Here is a 17,587-nt window from a genome sequence, read left to right on the forward strand (position 1 = left end):
AAATTGCTTTGCGTCTACCCCATAGGTATGCTTCAGGGGTCAGTAGAGATTTGAGTAGTGTGTTCATACTCACAATTTGAGTCATGCCCTCCTCTGGTTCTTACTGATCTGGGATTTCACCCTCTTTCCAGTGACTGTGGCTGCTGCAGACCCAGCTCCCAAATTGTTGAAGCCATTTTTTAAAAAGGGTAGGTTTCTATTGCATTTTAGCTACTCCAGGCTTCTCTGTAAAATGTGTTCAGGTTAAAGCTTCAAAAACTGAAAACTTACCTCTTCATGGCTCCTTCTTCCAAGTTTCATCTTTCAGAATTTGCCTGTCTTTGTTCACTCTCCATAGCCTTCAAGTATTTGTTTTTAGTATTTTGTTCAGAGTTGCTTATTGTTATGTGAGGAAGAGTCAATCTGTCACAAGCTACTTGGCCATATATGAAGCAGATCTTTTTTCTTAACTTTTTTTCATTCATTCTCCACCCATACTCCATTCCCTTTTTCCTATAGTCACCCATTCCAAACTACTATTCCCCACAGGAGTCCAGCTCTTATTCAATACATATATTTAGGCATGTATGTGACCTTGAAAGGCATATGGTATTGTGTTAGTGTATTTATCTTACTTTACATAAAGGCTTTTTTATTCAAAACTATTTTATATGTCTAATTTACATTGTTGTATGTAAATCTAATTCATAATCTCAGAGCTGCATGTATTCCATTTTATAAACATACAAAGTTTAACTTATCCATTCTCCTAAATTAATTGGATCCATCTGTTTCCTTATGTGTCTAATAAAGTCATAAACATTTTGTATGTTTTAATTTACATTTTTGTCTATTTTTCTATTGAGCTTACTGACATTTTCTTTTTTATTTTCAGTAGTAACTTTTATACTCTATTTCTGAATTCTTTATTCGTTTTAAATGTTCCATACATATTATTCTAGTCTGTCACCTATCTGTTAACTTGATTATGGTGTCCTTCACTTGAATAAAACTTTTATTTTGACTAACTGAATAAACACTTTTTCTTATAGTTTCTGTTTTGAGAACTTTTTAAGAAATACGTCCTGATTTGAGGTCATAAAGAAACTATAAATTTCCTTATATTGCATTTTTAGTTATAACATTCATATTGAGGTCTTTAATTCATTTGGGCTTTTCTGTATGCAGCATGAGATAGGAATCTTTGCTTTTTTAAACTTGTCACAAGTGAGACAATTTTCCCAATACAATTTACTAAATATAATTTTCTGATCTGTGATGTTACCACTGACATATAACCAACTGCCATATATAAGCAGGTCTGTTTCTAGAGTATCTATTCAACTTGATCGGTTTATTTGATACTACAGTTGTATAATACTGTTTTATTATGATAATTTATGCTAGGTGTAGTCCTATTTTTTAAATGTTTCCCAGGTATTCACAGACTATTAGGTTCCACAGAATTTTACAATCAGGTTTTCTCTCCCCAACCCAAGAAAATCTTCTCAGGAATTTAATTAGAAATAATTAAAATTAAGGGAATTTTAAAATTAAGGGAAAATTAACAATTTTATAATATTAGGCCATCCTACTTTTCAGTCTTAGAGCTTTTCACTCAGATCTTTTAAAAATGTCCTTAAGAGAGTTTTCAAAATGCTTCCATGAAGGTCAGAGCTTATCTTCTATTGTACTTTCTAATGATTAGATAAATGCTATTGTTTTTTTTCTCTTTTGTGCATTTTTATTGAAATTCTAGTTAACATGCTGTGTAATATCACTTTCAGGTGTACAATATAGTGATTCAACACTTCAAGACAACACCCTGTGCTCATCAATCACAAGTGCATTCCTTAATCCCCATCACCTATTTAACCCATGACCCCACCCACCTCTCCTCTGGTAATGATTGGTTTGTTTGCTATAGCTGAGAGTTGGCCTAAGTTTACCTCTTTTTATTTTTTTAACCTTTGTTCATTTGTTTCTTAAATTACATATATGAGTGAAATCATGGTATTTGTGACTTATTTCACTTAGCATAATATTCTCTAGTTCCATCTTTGTCATTGCAAATGGCAAGATTTCATTTTTTTTTTCTTAGCAATATTCCATTGCACATATATACTAAATTTTCTTTTATGTCTCATACCTAGGGTTAGGGTTAGGGACAAGGTAAGTGTCTGGCATAGGGTTAGGGCCAAAATGCTATTGGTTTTTACAAGTTTATTTTGTATACAGCTCCCTACTGACTAATGTTCATAATTTGCTAATTGTGTTTGGTCTTCTTCGTGGACAAGCACAATATCTGCAAAAAAAAAAAAAAAAAGAAAGAAAGAAAAAAAGGAGGGTTTGCTTTTTCCCTTAGAATCCTCATAACCTCTGTTTTTTGGTTTTTTTTTTTAATTTTATTGTTCAGGATTTCTAAAGTGGCTAACGTCTTTGTCTTCTTCCTGACTTCAAAAAGAAAGTAACTTTTCCATTTATTGAATTTTAATGCTAAATAAATATTGAAATATATCAAATGCTTTTTTGACAACTGTGCTCCTAATCAGATAAATTTGGGAACAGTGAAAAACCATGAAATATTTGTCTTTAAATCACTAAAATATAAATTACACTGCAAGATTTTTCTCTCTGGGGCCATTTTTTAATCCTAAATTAATACATAATCGACCATGACTAATAAATACACACGTACACATAGCTACATCTATATCTATGTTGATAGATATAAAAAGAAGAGAATCTTAAAGCCATGTTCAACATATTCAAAAGGGAATAGGCTTATATTTTTCTTATATTGGGCTTATAAAGTTTTAATTTAAAACATTTCTCTTAAAAATAATTGGACAATTTTTTCCTCTTATGTAAACTAGGGATATCTGCACCCACTGATAAAACGATCTCAGCCTGTGAGATCTTTCCCCTTCTAGGAGTGGGGAAAATGGTAACATGTTTATCATCATTATTACATTATTATTACTATGATTATTACTTATATGTATTGAGTGGCTATTTTCTGTCCAATTTTTCTATTCCCTTTAGTGCAAATTAAGGTTTTTAAATTTTCCAGAAGTACACTCAAAGACTCTTAGAATTTTATTAATTTGCATCTCTCTCTTTCTTGGTTGATGTTGTCAGAGGTTTGTCAATCTTACAAGTTTTTTTCGAAGATTCAACTTGGGTTCTTTTAATCCTTGTTTCTTATTATATCTCATTTCTTTGTTTTTTGTTCCTTTTGGTTTGTTCTGCTTTGTACCATGAGGTACAAAGGAGAACAAACATTTACTGATTGATGCTGGGGTGCAGTACAGCCATTTTTGGTTAAGCTTTATGTGTGTTCTAAAGTTTACAAGGTTCGACAACTACTGGGCTATAACCATTGTCCTCAATTATTCAATAGTGAGACTGCCTGGGAGGCTTTTAAAAAACATACTCTTGAGCAGGGCATTTAGTGTTTATGATTCAGTTGAGGTGGGCTGCAGGGTGGGAATCCATATTTTTAGAAAAGTTTGCAGGTACCCTATTAAGACTTGGAAATCACTGAATTTGAGTCACTGTAAAACACAGTCCACTGCTAAAAGGATGGTAAGAAGGGACCTTTAAGGTTCTAATGATTTTCAAGTTAGAAGTTAACCCCTGTTTAGGTAGTTTTGGGCAAAATGTGAACGTGGTAAGCAATCCAGGAAGAGAAAAAAGGTGTAAAGAGCAAGAGCTGAAAGAAAGAAAGGTCAGCTCCTGAAAAGAAAAACTTCCTCTTATTAAAATATGGAATGAAAGAGGAGTGGCAGAAACAAGAGAGGTGAAAAGAAGCCACAGCATAAATTCATATTAAGATTGGACTTTATCCCAAGGGTAATGACAAGCCATTGAAGGGGAGAAGACAGGAAGAGTTTTGCTTGAGAAAAAACAAAAATAAAACTCTGTTTTAGCTACAATGGAGAAAACTATTTGGAGAGAAAGCAGGAGTGAAGACGTTTTCACCCTAGGAATGAGTATTGTAATCCAGGCAAGAAATGATGGTGGCTTGAACAATTGGGAAAAGAAAGACAATTTTTAAATTGAAGTATGATTGACATGCAATATTTAGTTTTAGGTATACAACATAGTGTTTCAACACTATGCAATACTCAGCACAGTAAGTGTAGTTACCATCGTCACCAAAGTTATTACCATATTACTATATTCCCTAAGCTGTACTTCCCAGTGACATTTATTACTGGAAGTTTGTAACTCTTAATCTCTTTCCACTGTTTTACGCATACCTCCATGCCCTCCTCTCTGGCAACCACCAGTTTGTTCTCTGTATTTATAAGTCTATTTCTGTATTGTTTTATTTTTTGTTTTTTTAGATTCCACATATAAGTGAAATTATGTGATATTTGTTACTCTCTGATTATTTCACTTAGTGTAATACATTCTAGATCCACACATCTTGTTGCATACTGCAAGATTTCATTCCTTTTTATGGGCTAAATAATGTTCCATTTTATACATATACACACACACACAGCCCACATTTTTATCCATTCATCCATAAAAAGATACTTAGGTTGCTTCCATATCTTGGCTATTACAAACAATGCTACTATAAAAATAGGGGTACATATATCTTTTCAAGTAAGTGCTTTCATTTTCTTTGGGTAAATACCCAGAAGTGGGATTACTAGATCATATGGTAGCTCTATTTTTAATTCTTTAAGACACTTCATAGTGTTTTGCATACTAGCTACACAAATTTACATTCTCACTGACCATGCACAAGGGTTCCCTTTCCTCCACATCCTCACCAACACTTGTTATTTCTTGTCTTTTTGATACTAGCCATTCTGACAGATGTGAGGTGGTATTTCATTATGGTTCTGATTGCATTTCCCTGATGATTAGTGATGTTGAGTATCTTTTCATATGTCTGTTGGCTATCTGCATGTCTTCTTCAGAAAAATTACTACTCAGGTCCTCTGCCCATTATTCAGATTTGTGTGCATGTGTGTTAAGTTATATGACCTCTTTAAAGACTTTGAATATTAACCCCTTGCCAAATATATCATATGAAAATAATTTCTCCCATTCCGTAGGGTTTTTTTCACTTTGTTGATGTGTCCTTCACTATGCAAAAGCTTTTTAGTAATTTATTCCCAATTATTTATTACTGCTTTTGTTGCCCTTGCCAGAGGAGACAGATTTAAAAAAAATACATTTCTGGGGTGCCTGTGATGAGGGAGCAGAAGGTAAGCTGAGGACAAAGCACAAGCTGACACCCTGCAACCTCCCCCCCCACCCCCACCTCACACTCCTGGGTGGGACATGTGTGACATTCTTCCAGGAATCTCCCAAGTGTCGTAATGTTAATACCTTGCTAGAGGGGGAAACAACCTTAACTTGACAAGGGCAAGGCCTCTGGTACTTGTAGGTTGGTCCTCTTTAGCATATGAAAGTTCTTTTGAAACCTCCCTTTTCCTTACTTCTCCCAATTCCTGAGTATATAATCAGCACTCCTCAAGACCCCAGTGCAGCAGCTTTCTGCTTTAATAAATCACCATTTATTTGTTTGTTTGTTTGGAATATATGTTTTACTTTTGGGTGAGGATTTTTTTCTTATGATTTTATTTATTTGTCAGAGAGAGAGCACAAGCAGGGGGAGTAGCAGGCAGAGGGAAAAGCAGGCTCCCCACTGAGCAAGGAGCCTGATGCGGGACTCAATCCCAGGACCCTGGGATCATGACCTGAGCCGAAGGCAGACGCTTAATGACTGAGCCACCCAGGCACCCCAATAAACCACCATTTTGCACCAAAGACATCTCAAGAATTCTTTCTTGGTCATCAGCTCCGGACTTCACCCCACCAAACCTCACCTCTACTCCAAAACCACATCAACCTGGGTGGCTCAGTTGGTTAAGCATCTGCCTTTGGCTCAGGTCAAGAACCCAGGTCCTGGGACTGAGCCCTGCATGTTGGGCTCCCTGCTCAGCAGGGAGTCTACTTCTCCCTCTCCCCCCCTGCTTGTGCATGCTGCCTCGTTCTCAAATAAATAAATAAATAAATGTAATAAATATATTTATTTGGATTATTTGGAATATATATATATAATATATATATATTTATATATAAGCAGTATTGCTAAGACCAATGTCCAAGAGTTTATCTTCTATTTCCTTTTGGGTCTTTAATCCTTTTTGAATTTACTTTTGTGTATGCTGTAAGAAAATGGTCCAATTTCATTCTTTACGTATAGCTGTCTTGTTTTCCCAACACCATTTATAAAAAAGACAAGTCTTTCCTCATTGTATATCCTTGCCTCCTTTGTCATAGATTAATTGACCATATAAGCATCAGGTTAATTCTTGGTTCTCTGTTCCCTTCCATTGATCTATGTGTCTATGTGCCAGTACTACACTCTGAAATCTGACTCTGTTAGTTCTACTTTTGTTCTTTTTCAAAATTGCTTTGGCTCTTTGGGGTCTTTTGTGGCTTTATACAAATTTTAGCATTATTCTAGTTCTATGAAAAAAAGTGTTTTGATTGGGATGCCATTGAATCTGTAGATTACTTTATGAGGTATGGATATTTTAACAATGCCAATTCTTCCGATCAATGAGCATGGTATATCTTTCCATTTGTTTATGTCATCTTCAGTTCGATCAATATCTTGTAGTTCTCAGAATACAAGTCTTTCACCTCCTTGGTTAAATTTATTCCTAGGTAATTTTTGATGCTATTATAAATGAGATTGTCTCATTAAATTCTCTTTCTGCTATTTCATTATTAGTGTAGAGAAATACAACAGATTTCTGTAATTTTCTATCCTGCAACTTTTATGAATTTATAAGTTCTAATAGTTTTTGGTGAACTCTTTAGTATTTTCTCTATATAGTAACATATCATCTGGAAATAGGGACAGTTGTACTTCTTCCTTACTAATTCTTGGAATGCAGTTTCTTATTCTTGTCTAATTGCTGTGGCTAGGATCTCCAGTACTCTCTTGAATAAAACGGGTTATAATGGACATCCTTGTCTTATTCCTGATCTTAGAGCAAAAGTTTTGTTTTTTACCACTGAGTATGATGTTAAGTGTAGATGTGTCATATTTGGCCTTTCTTATGTTGAGGTATGTTCCTTCTATACCTACTTTATTCAGACTTTTTATCATGAACAGATGTTGAATTTTGTCAAATGCTTTTTCTGCATCTATTGAGATGATCATATGGTATTTATTCATAGTATTAATGTGGTGTATCACTTTGTGGCTATTGAGTCATTCTTGCATCCATGGAACAAATCCCAGTTGATCGTGGTGAATGATGCTTTTAATGTACTGCTGAATATAGTCTGCACACATTTTGTTGATGATTTTTGCATCTATGTCATTAGGGATATTGGCCTGTAATTTTCTTCACTTATACTGTTTGTCTGGTTTCATATCAGAAGAAGTCTTACCTTATAGGATGATGTAGAAGCATTTCTTCCTCTTCTATTTTTTAAGCTGTGAGAAAGATAGTTATTAACTATTTTTTTAATGTTAGGTAGAATTCACCTGTGAATCTATCTGGTCTTAGACTTTTGGGGAGAGTTTTATATTACTGATTCACTTTCATTGCTGGTAATTAGTCTGTTCAGATTTTCTATTTCTTCCTGATTAATCTTGGAAGATTGTGTTTCTAGTAATTTATCCATTTATTGTACTTTGTCCAATTTGTTGGTGTATAATTTTTCACAGTAGTCTCTTATAATCCTTGTGTTTCTGTGGTTGTGTTGTAACTGTTCTTTCACTTCTAATTTTATTTAAGTCCATTCTGTCCCTCCCTCCCTCTCTCTCTCTCTCTCTTCTGGGAAAGTTTTATTTAGTTACACCAATTACTAAAATCATTGAGTTATTGTAGTACTAATTATAATCTATTAAAATACCATTTTAATATTGCTTATCATAATTACAATCCTTTCTTATAGCACTGCTTTTTAAAAAATGTTTGAGTACAGTTGATACACAATGTTACATTAGTTTCAGATGTACAACTTCTCTATACATTATGCTATATTCAACACATGCATCTGGCTAATGGTTTAAAAATTTTGTTTCTTTTCTAAGGGCCAGCTATTGGTTTCTTTGATTTTTTTTCCTACCTATTATTTCTGCTGTAATCTTTATCATTTCCTTCCTTCTACTAACTTCAGGCTTTGTTTCTTGTCTTCTAGTTTCTTTAGGTCTAAGTTTAGATTAAGATTTTTGTTTCTTGTGGTAGGTTTGTATTGTTATAAAACTTCCACTTAGAACTACTTTTGCTGCATCCCAAAGATTTTGGAACACTGTGCCTCCCTTTTCATTTGTCTCCAAGTTTTGGTTTTTCATTGTTGTTGTTGTTGTTTTTTTCATTTTCTCTTTTGATCTCTTCCTTGACCCATTAGTTGTTTAGTAGCATGTTGTTTAGCCTCCAGGTGTTCTGATTCCTCCCAGGTTTTTTTCTTGTAATTGATTTCTAGTTTCACAGCACTCTGTTGGGAACAGATGTTTGATATGATTTCAATCATCTTGAATTTATTTTTTTCAAGATTTTATTTATTTAAGAGAGAGCGTGAGCACAAGTGGTGGGGAAGAAGGGGGTGGAAGGGTAGAAGCAGATTCCCTGCTGAGCAGGGAGCCTGACCTGGGGCTCAATCCCAGGACCCTGAGATCATGATCTGAGCCAAAGGTAAACGTTTAACTGACTGAGCCACCTAGGCACCCCTTTAATTTATTTAGACTTGTTTTGTAGCCTAACATATGATCTGTCTTGGAGAATGTCCCACGTGCCCTTGAAACAAATGTGTATACTGTTGTTTTGGATGGAATGTTCTATAAATCTAAATCTATAAATCTATAAAGCTTAAATCTTAAGTTCATCTGGTCTAACATGTCATTTAAACCCATTGTTTCCTTAATGACTTTCTGAGTGATCTATCCATTGACATAATTGGGGTATTAAATTAACCCACTAGTACTGTATTGTGTTTCTCCCTTTATGATTATTAATAGTGCTTTACATATTTAGGCACTCCTATGTATGTAGATGTTTATAATTGTTATATCCTCTTCTTAGAATAATCACTTATCATTATGTTATTCTCCTGTCTTTTGTTACATTGTTTTAAAGTTTATTTGGTCTAGGGGCACCTGCGTAGCTCAGTCAGTTGAGCATCTGACTCTTGATTTTGTCTCAGGTCATTATCTCAGGATCCTGGGATTGAGCCCCTCCATCAGCTGCACATTTAGTGGGGAGTTTGCTTGACGATTCTCTCTCTCCCTCTGCCCCTCCCCCCACCTTGTGCATGCTCGCTTGCTCTCAAATAAATAAATAAATCTTTAAATTCTATTTTGTCTAAGTATTCCTACCTCAGCTTCCCCCCACACACACACACACACTCGTTTGCATTGAAAATCTTTTTCTATCCCTCTACTTTCAGTCTGTGTGTCTTTAAATATGAAGTGAGTCTCTTTTAGGCAGCATATAGAGGTTTCTTATTTTTTATACATTCAGTAACCATATGTTTTTTGATTGGAGCATTTAGCCCATTTGCATTTCATGTAATTATTGATAAGTATGTACTTATTGCCAAATGTTTGTTTTCTGGTTGTTTTTGTAGTTCTTCACTGTTTCATTTCTCCTCTTGCTCTCTTCCCTTGTGATTTGATGAATTTCTTTAGTGTTATGCATGGATAACTTTCTCTTTTATATTATAGTTATTTTGCTTTATTGTCCTATGTGGTTCATATATAACCCCTATGTATATAGTAATCTATTTTAGGTCGTGCTTGCTTAACTTCCAACACATTCTACAAACACCATTTTTATTCTTACCCATGTTTATGTATAAAACGTATTTTACATCTTCTTTATCCTCATTCTGTGTTTTCTTAATTATTGAAATATAGTTGACATAAAATGTTATATTAATATCAGATGTACCACATAGTGATCAATAATTCTATACATGATGCAGTGCTTCCCATGATAAGAATAGTTACCATCTATTACCATGCAACATTACATTATTGACTATATTCCCTATACAACAATTTTCTTCATGTAACTTATTTTATAATGGGAAGTTTGTAAATTTTAATCTGCTTCACCTATTTTGCCCATCCACACAGCCCCCACCTCTTTGGCAACCATCAGTTTGTTCTCTGTACTTATGAATCCGTTTCTGGTTTTGTTTTGTTGTTTAATTCATTGTAAAGTGAAATCATGTGGTATTTTTGTTTATTTTACTCAACATGGGCTGGATCTAGAGTGTATTCTATCATGAATGGCAAGATTTCATTATATTTTATGGCTGAGTTATACTCCATTGTATATACATTTAACACATCTTCCTTATACATACATCTATTGATGGACACTTGGGTTGCTTCCATACCTTGGTTTATGTAAATAATGTTTCAGTGAACATAGGAGTGCATATATCTTTACAAAATATGTAATTTTTTTTCCTTTGGGTAAATACCCCACCATGAGTTTACAGGATCATATGGTATTTAATTAGTTGAGGCACTTCTGTACTGTTTTGTACAGTGGTGGCTGCAACAATTTACATTTCTACCAACAGTGCACAAGGATTCCTTTTTTTTGCATTCTCACCACTTGTTATTTCTTGTCTTTTTGATGACCATCTAACAGGTGTAAATTGATATCCGACTGTGGTTTTGATTTGCATTTCCCTGATTAGCAATGTTGAGCACTTTTTCATGTGTCTGTTGGCCATCTATATGTGTTTTTCAGAAAAAATGTCTATTCAGGTCCTCTGCCCATTTTTTAATCTTTGTGGGGTTGGAGTGTATGAGTTCTTTACATATTTTAGAAATTGACCCCTTATCAGATAGATCCTTTACAAATAACTTCTCCAAGTCAGTAGGTTGCTTTGTCTTTTTTCTTGATGATTTCCTTCACTGTGAAAAATCTTTCTGCTTGGTGTAATGCCAATATTTTGCTTTTGTTTCTCTTGCCTGAGGAGACGTAATTAGAAAATTGTTGCTAATGCTAACATTCAAGAGAATACTGCCTGTTTTCTTCTAGAAGTTTATGGTTCCAGGCCTCAAATGTAGGTTTTAATATGTTTTGAGTTTATTTTTGTGTATGATGTAAGAAAGTGGTCCTGTTTCATTATTTTGCATGTAGCTGTCCAGTTTTCCAACACCATTTACTGAGACTGTCTTTTCTCCACTGTACATCTTGTCTCCTGTGTTGTAGACTAACCATGAGTTTATTTCTATGTTCACTATCTTGTTGCATTCATATATGTGACTATTTTTGTGCCAGTACCATACTGTTTCAATTGCTATATGTTTTCATTGTATCTTGAAATTTAGGATTATGATACCTCCAGCTTTGTTTCTCAAGATTGCTTTGGCAATTCAGAGACCTTTGTGCTTCCAAAGTACTATTGGTACTTTTGTTGGGATGCCACTGAATCTGTAAATTATTTTGGGTAGTAGGACTATTTTAACAATATCAGTTCTTCTGATCCATGAGCATGGTATGTCTTTCCATTTGTTTGTGTTGTTTTCAATTTCTTACATAAGTATCTTATAGTTTTCAAAGTATGGATCTTTTTGCCTGCTTGATTCTATTCATTCATACTTTATTCTTTTTTAGGCAGTTGTAAATGGGATTGTCTTAAAATTTTTTCTCATACTTTGTTATTAGGGTATAGAAATGAAACAGATTCTGAATTTTCTATCCTTCAACTTTAATGAATTCATTTATTCTAATGTTGGTTTTTTCCCCCCAGTGTCTTACTATTTCCTGTATATAATTATATGTCATCATATAATTATATGAATTATTTATGGCTTTACTTCTTCCTTACCAGTCTGGATGGATTGTCTTTTTCTTTTCTGGTTAATTTGAGGACTTCCAATATTCTTTTGAATGTAAGTGGTGAGAATGGACATTTGTGTCTTCTTCCTGATCTTGGAGGAAAAGCTTTCACCATTGAGTATGATGTTAGATGTGGGTGTGTCACATATGACCTTTATTATGTTGAGGTATGGTCCCTCTATACCCGCTTTGTTGAGAATTTTTATTGTGAACAAATGTTGAACTTTGTCAAATGCTTTTTCTGTATCTATTGAGATGATCATATAATTTGTAATGGGTTTTTTGTTGTTGTTAATGTGTTGTATCACATGGATTAATTGTGGATATTAACTCATCTTTGCATCCCTGGAATAAATCCAACTTGTTCATGGTGAATGATATTTTAATGTATTACGGAATTCAGCTCATATTTTGTTGAGAATTTTGGCATCTAGGTTTATTAGGGATATTATGTAGATTTGGGTTTTTGTAATGTCTTTGGTTTTGGTATCAGAGTAATGCTGGCATCATAGAATAAATTTGGAAGCATTCCTTCCTCTTTTATTTTTTGGAGTATTTTGTAAAGGAAGTATTAACCCTTCTTTAACTATTTGATAGAATTAGCCTGTGAAGCCATCTGGTTTTAGACTTTTGTTTTTGGAGAGATTTTTTAAATTACCATTTCTATTTTTCTACTAGTAACCAATCTGTTCTGATTGTCTATTTTTTCCTGAGTCTTGGAAGATAAAATTTTTCATTCTAGTTTCTCCAATTTTTTGGCATGTAGTTTCTCATAGTAGTCCCTTACACTCCTTTATATTGCTGTAGTGTTGGCTGCTCCTTCTCTTTATGATTTCATTTATTAAAGTCCTCTCTTTTCCTGATGAGTCTGGCCAAGGGTTTGTCAATTTTGTTTATCTTTTGTTTTCTTTTTCAGTCTTTATTTCATTTATTTCCACTGGATTCTTATTTTCTTTTTTCTAACTTTGGGTTTCTTTTTTTTCTTTTTCTAATTCCTTTAGGTACAAGGATAGATTGAGATTTTTCTTGTTTCTTGCAGCAGCCCTGTATTGCTGTAACTAGGAACTGTTCAATGACTAAAACATTTTGTTTTCATTTCGTCTTTGATTTCTTTCTTTACCTATTGGTTATTTAGTAGCATGTTGTTTAGCCTCCGAGTTTTTTTCCTTATGTTTCATCAATGTTGTGGTCTGGAAAGATAGTTTATATGATTTTATTCTTTTTTAATTTGTTGAGAATTACTTTGTAGCCTAACGTGATCTATCCTGGAGAATGTTCCATATGCATTTAAAAAGAAAGTGTACTCTGCTGGTTTGGGATGGAACATTCTGTATATATCTCTTAAGTCCATCTGGTCTAATTTGTCATACAAAGCCACTTTTTTTTTAATTAAATGACTTCTTGTCTTGATCTATCCATTGATGCTGGGGTGTTATAGTACCCCACTATTATTGTATTACTTTATTTAGGTGATTCTACATTTGGTGCATAAATATTTACAACTATTATATACTCTTGTTGGCTTGATCATTTTATCATGTAATTTTCTTCTACCTCTTGTTACAGTCTTTGTTTTTAAAGTCTAATATTGCTACCCTTTTTGTTGTTCCATTTGCATGGAATATATTTTTCCATTCATTCATTTTCAGTCTGTAGGTGTCTTTAAGTCTGAAATTAGTCTCTTGTAGGCAACATATAGATGGGTTGTTTTTTGTCTTTTGATTGGGGCATTTCGTTCATTTAAAGTAATTATTGATAGGTATGTATTTATTGCCATTTTGTTAATTATCTTCTGTTTTTGTTTTTTTTTTTTTTTAAAGATTTTATTTATTTGACAGAGAGAGACACAGCAGGAGAGGGAACACAAGCAGGGAGAGTGGGAGAGGGAGAGGGAGAGGCAGGCTTCCCGCAGAGCAGGGAGCCCGATGCGGGGCTCGATCCCAGGACCCAGGGATCATGACCTGAGCCGAAGGCAGACGCTTAACCATCTGAGCCACCCAGGCGCCCCAATCTTCTGATTGTTTTTGTAGTTCTGCTCTGTTCCTTCATTTCTTGCTTTCTTTCCTTGAAGACTTTTTTTTTTTTTTGCTGTTATGTATGGATTCCTTATTTCTTCTATACCAATTATAGGTTTTTGTGTTTGGTTATCATAGAGTTCATATATAACCCCCAAGTATACAGCATTCTATTTTAAGTGGATGGTGACTTAAGTAAGTTTGAACACATTTAAAACTTCTCTCCAATTTTTATGTATATGATACCATGTCCCTTAATTATTGTAGATATATAATTGATTTTGCCATTCTTGCTTTCGACCTTTATAGCTCTTTATTTTCCCCTTTAAAAAGTCTCGAACATTTCTTGTAAGGTCAGCATAGTGGTGATAAACTAGGTATCCAATTCTGAATGATGTTTATTTTTTTTGTAGGTGTTTCCCTTTTAGCACACTGAATATAACATGTCACTCCATTCTGGTCTGCAACATTTCTGCCGAAGAATCAGCCGCTACCCTCTAGGAGTTCTTTGTAAGTGACTAGTTGCTTTTCTCTTGCTCTTTTTAAGACACCCCCCCCCCCTTTTTTTTTGACATTTTAAATATATGTGTGTTTGTGTGGACATCTTTCTATTCATCTTGTTGAGATATGTTTCATTCCCCAGTTTGACATTTTCAACTATCATTTTTTTTTAGTACACTTTATGCCCCTTTTTCTCTTTTCCAGGGAGCTAGAATATGAATGTTACTATGCTTGATACATTGTCCAAGAGATCCCTTAACCTATTCTTTTTTCTTTTTGTTATTCAGCTTGGGTGCTTTCCATTACCTATCTTCCAGATCACGGATTCATTCTTTATCCTCTAATCTGTTGATTCCTTCTGCTGTATTTTTCATTTCAGTTATTATATTCTACAGCTCAGATTGGTTGGGTTTTTAATTTTCTATCATCTCTTTAGTAAATTTCTGAGATCATCCACCCTTTCTTGAGTCCTGTGAGCATCTTTTTGACTATTATTTTGAACTCTTTTTCTGAGGTTTTATCTTGATTATTTATTTGGAACAATGGAATTTGACTGTATTAGGTTAGGTCAGCTACATCTCCTGGTCTTAAAAGCAGCAGCCTTCTGTAGAAAGTGTCGTTGGGGGCCCAGTATATAATACTTTTTGGTCACCAGGGGTGACTCCTGGATGGGCTGGGCTGGCCGCCAATAGGTGGGGTTAGCTCCCAGCACAGCTGGCTGTAGCTGCATCTGGGTGGGAGGGGCCAGCCTCTAGTAGAGCTGGCTGAGAGGCCTTACCACAACTGCTGTGGACATGCTGTAGGCAGAGCTGGCTGCCCTCCCCGACCCCTAAGGTAGATGGAAGGTGCCTCAACTGGCTCCTGCCAGGCTAGGGTGAGAAAAATGGCATCCCCCCCCCATTGCTCTCAAAGAAAGTGCCTATAGATTTCTGCCCCTCCAGCACATGCCCTAAAATTAGTATAATTTTACATTTATGTATAATCTAGATTATAGAATCTAGATATGCTTTAAACTGCTGCTTCTTGGACCATGTGATATAGTGTTTGTTTGTCCTTCAAGAGAGGAGTCTTTATTTCCTATAGCTCCCTCAGGCTCTCCCAGTGTTAAGCCCTAATGATTTGCAAACCCAGCTTTTTAGTGAAAGGTCCCAGGGCTTTGGGCACCCAATGTGGGGCTTGATCCCCTTGCTCCTCAGGGAGTAACTCAACACCTGTGATGTGGATCACCACATCGGGAGTTTAGTTCACAGTATTCTTGTCAATGTGACTTTCTCGTCATGTTTTTAGTTGTGGAGATCTATTCTGCCAGTTACGGGTTATTTTCAGAGTGAGTTCCATTATATGTAGTTGTTGCTTCAAAGTATCCATGGGAGGAAGTGAGCTCAGGATCCTCTTTTTCTACTATTTTCCACACCTATAAACATTTTTTAGAAGGCCTGTTGTGGGCAAATATATTGAATCCAAAATACATCCCTCAGAGAATGCTTATGAATAATTAATTGATTCAGGTGCATTTATGCTTCCTTTAATGATACACCTCAAATCCTGTCATGACTAAGTTATGTTAGTTCTACCTCAATATATATTTTACCTATGTCTAATAGTCTTTTACTCCCCGAGAGGGGAAGATGGAACATTCTGAGCTCACTTCCTCTCACAGATACAAGGCTGCAACTGCATATAGTGCAACTCACTCTCAGATATAGAGAAAAAGCAACATCTAAAAAGATAGGATGGGCAGAGATGCAGTCAGGAACACCCAGAAGTGGGAGGGATATCACAGGTGTGGAGGTACTCTGCAAGGAATGAGGGGTTTAAGATCCTCATTGAGCACACTCAGTCATTGGGATCTGCAAAGCCATAACATCTGGCTTTGAAAATCAGGAAGAGTAGAGGGCTACAGGAAAGATTATACTCTTAAAGAGCCCATGCACAATATTACTCTGAGACCACAGAGACAGCAGTTTGAAAAGTGCCTGAGCTACATCTAGGACATTTATAAACTAATTTTAAGACATGTACTTGAGGGACAGGGATCTGTAGGACTTTCTGCAGGAGAAGAAATGCTGGCAAGTACCACTTTTCTTGCACCCCTTCAGCCTGAAACAGGTGGGTGCCATTTTGTCACTTTGCATCTACCTTGCGAGCACCATTCACCCTGCTCAAGTCTTCCCTGTGGACTTACCATGGTAGGTGCTCCTGCAAAGAGACTACTGCCTTGCCACACCTAATGGTCAATCCTGTCCAGAACCGGCAGCCCTGCATAATACCACCAAACCTGTGGCAAGTTGTAGCTGACCTACCTAATACATAGAAACAAGCAGAGAGAGACAAAAATATAGTAGAAGGAATCAACAGTAGATTAGAGGATATAGAACAGATATGGAAGAAACCTCAAGGAGAACATGAAGGATAATATAATTCACAATATATGAGTTTCAGAAGAAGAAACAGAAACCTCAACTAAAGAAATAATCATTGAAAACTTCCCTAACTCCAGGATCCACAGAGAGCCCCAATGTGAACCCAAAAAAGGTCCACACCAGGATACATACTAATTATGACATAAAAATTGAAGAGAATTTTTAAAAGAGCAACAGAACAACAATTACTTACCTACAAGAAAATCCACATAAGGCTATAAGCTGATTCTTGAGCAGAAACTTTGGTATCCTGCAACCAAGTATACTCTAACCAGCAAGGTTATCATTCAGAATTGAAGGAGAGATAAAGAGGTTCCCAGATGAACAAAAGTTAAAGAGTCTAAAACCACTTAAACAGCCATATAAGAAACTTCTTTGAAGGGGAAGGAAAAAATTTCACTGCTACAAGCAAACATACAGAAAAGGCAGATCAAAAATTTACAAAGCTAGTAAAATACAAAAGTACTAATAACTGAAACATGGAAGAGGGAGTAAAAAATGTAGTTTTTAGAATGTGTTTAAACTTAAGCAACAGTCACCTTTATATGGACTGCTATATACATAGGATGTTATATATAAACATCATGGTAACCACAAATCAAAAACCTATAAAAGGAATCCATGCATGACAAGAAAGGTACAGAATAGAATGACAAAACAACTAGAAGAAAATTAACAAAATGGCAATAAGCACATACCTATCAATAATTAAATGTAAATAAACTAAACACTCCAATCAGAAGGCCTAGGGAGACTGAATGAATTTTTAAAAAAAAAGACCCACCTCTATGCTGTCTATAAGAGACCCACTTCA

The sequence above is a fragment of the Halichoerus grypus genome, chromosome 11, assembly GCF_964656455.1.
Source record: "Halichoerus grypus chromosome 11, mHalGry1.hap1.1, whole genome shotgun sequence".
In the NCBI taxonomy this organism is placed as follows: domain Eukaryota; kingdom Metazoa; phylum Chordata; class Mammalia; order Carnivora; family Phocidae; genus Halichoerus; species Halichoerus grypus.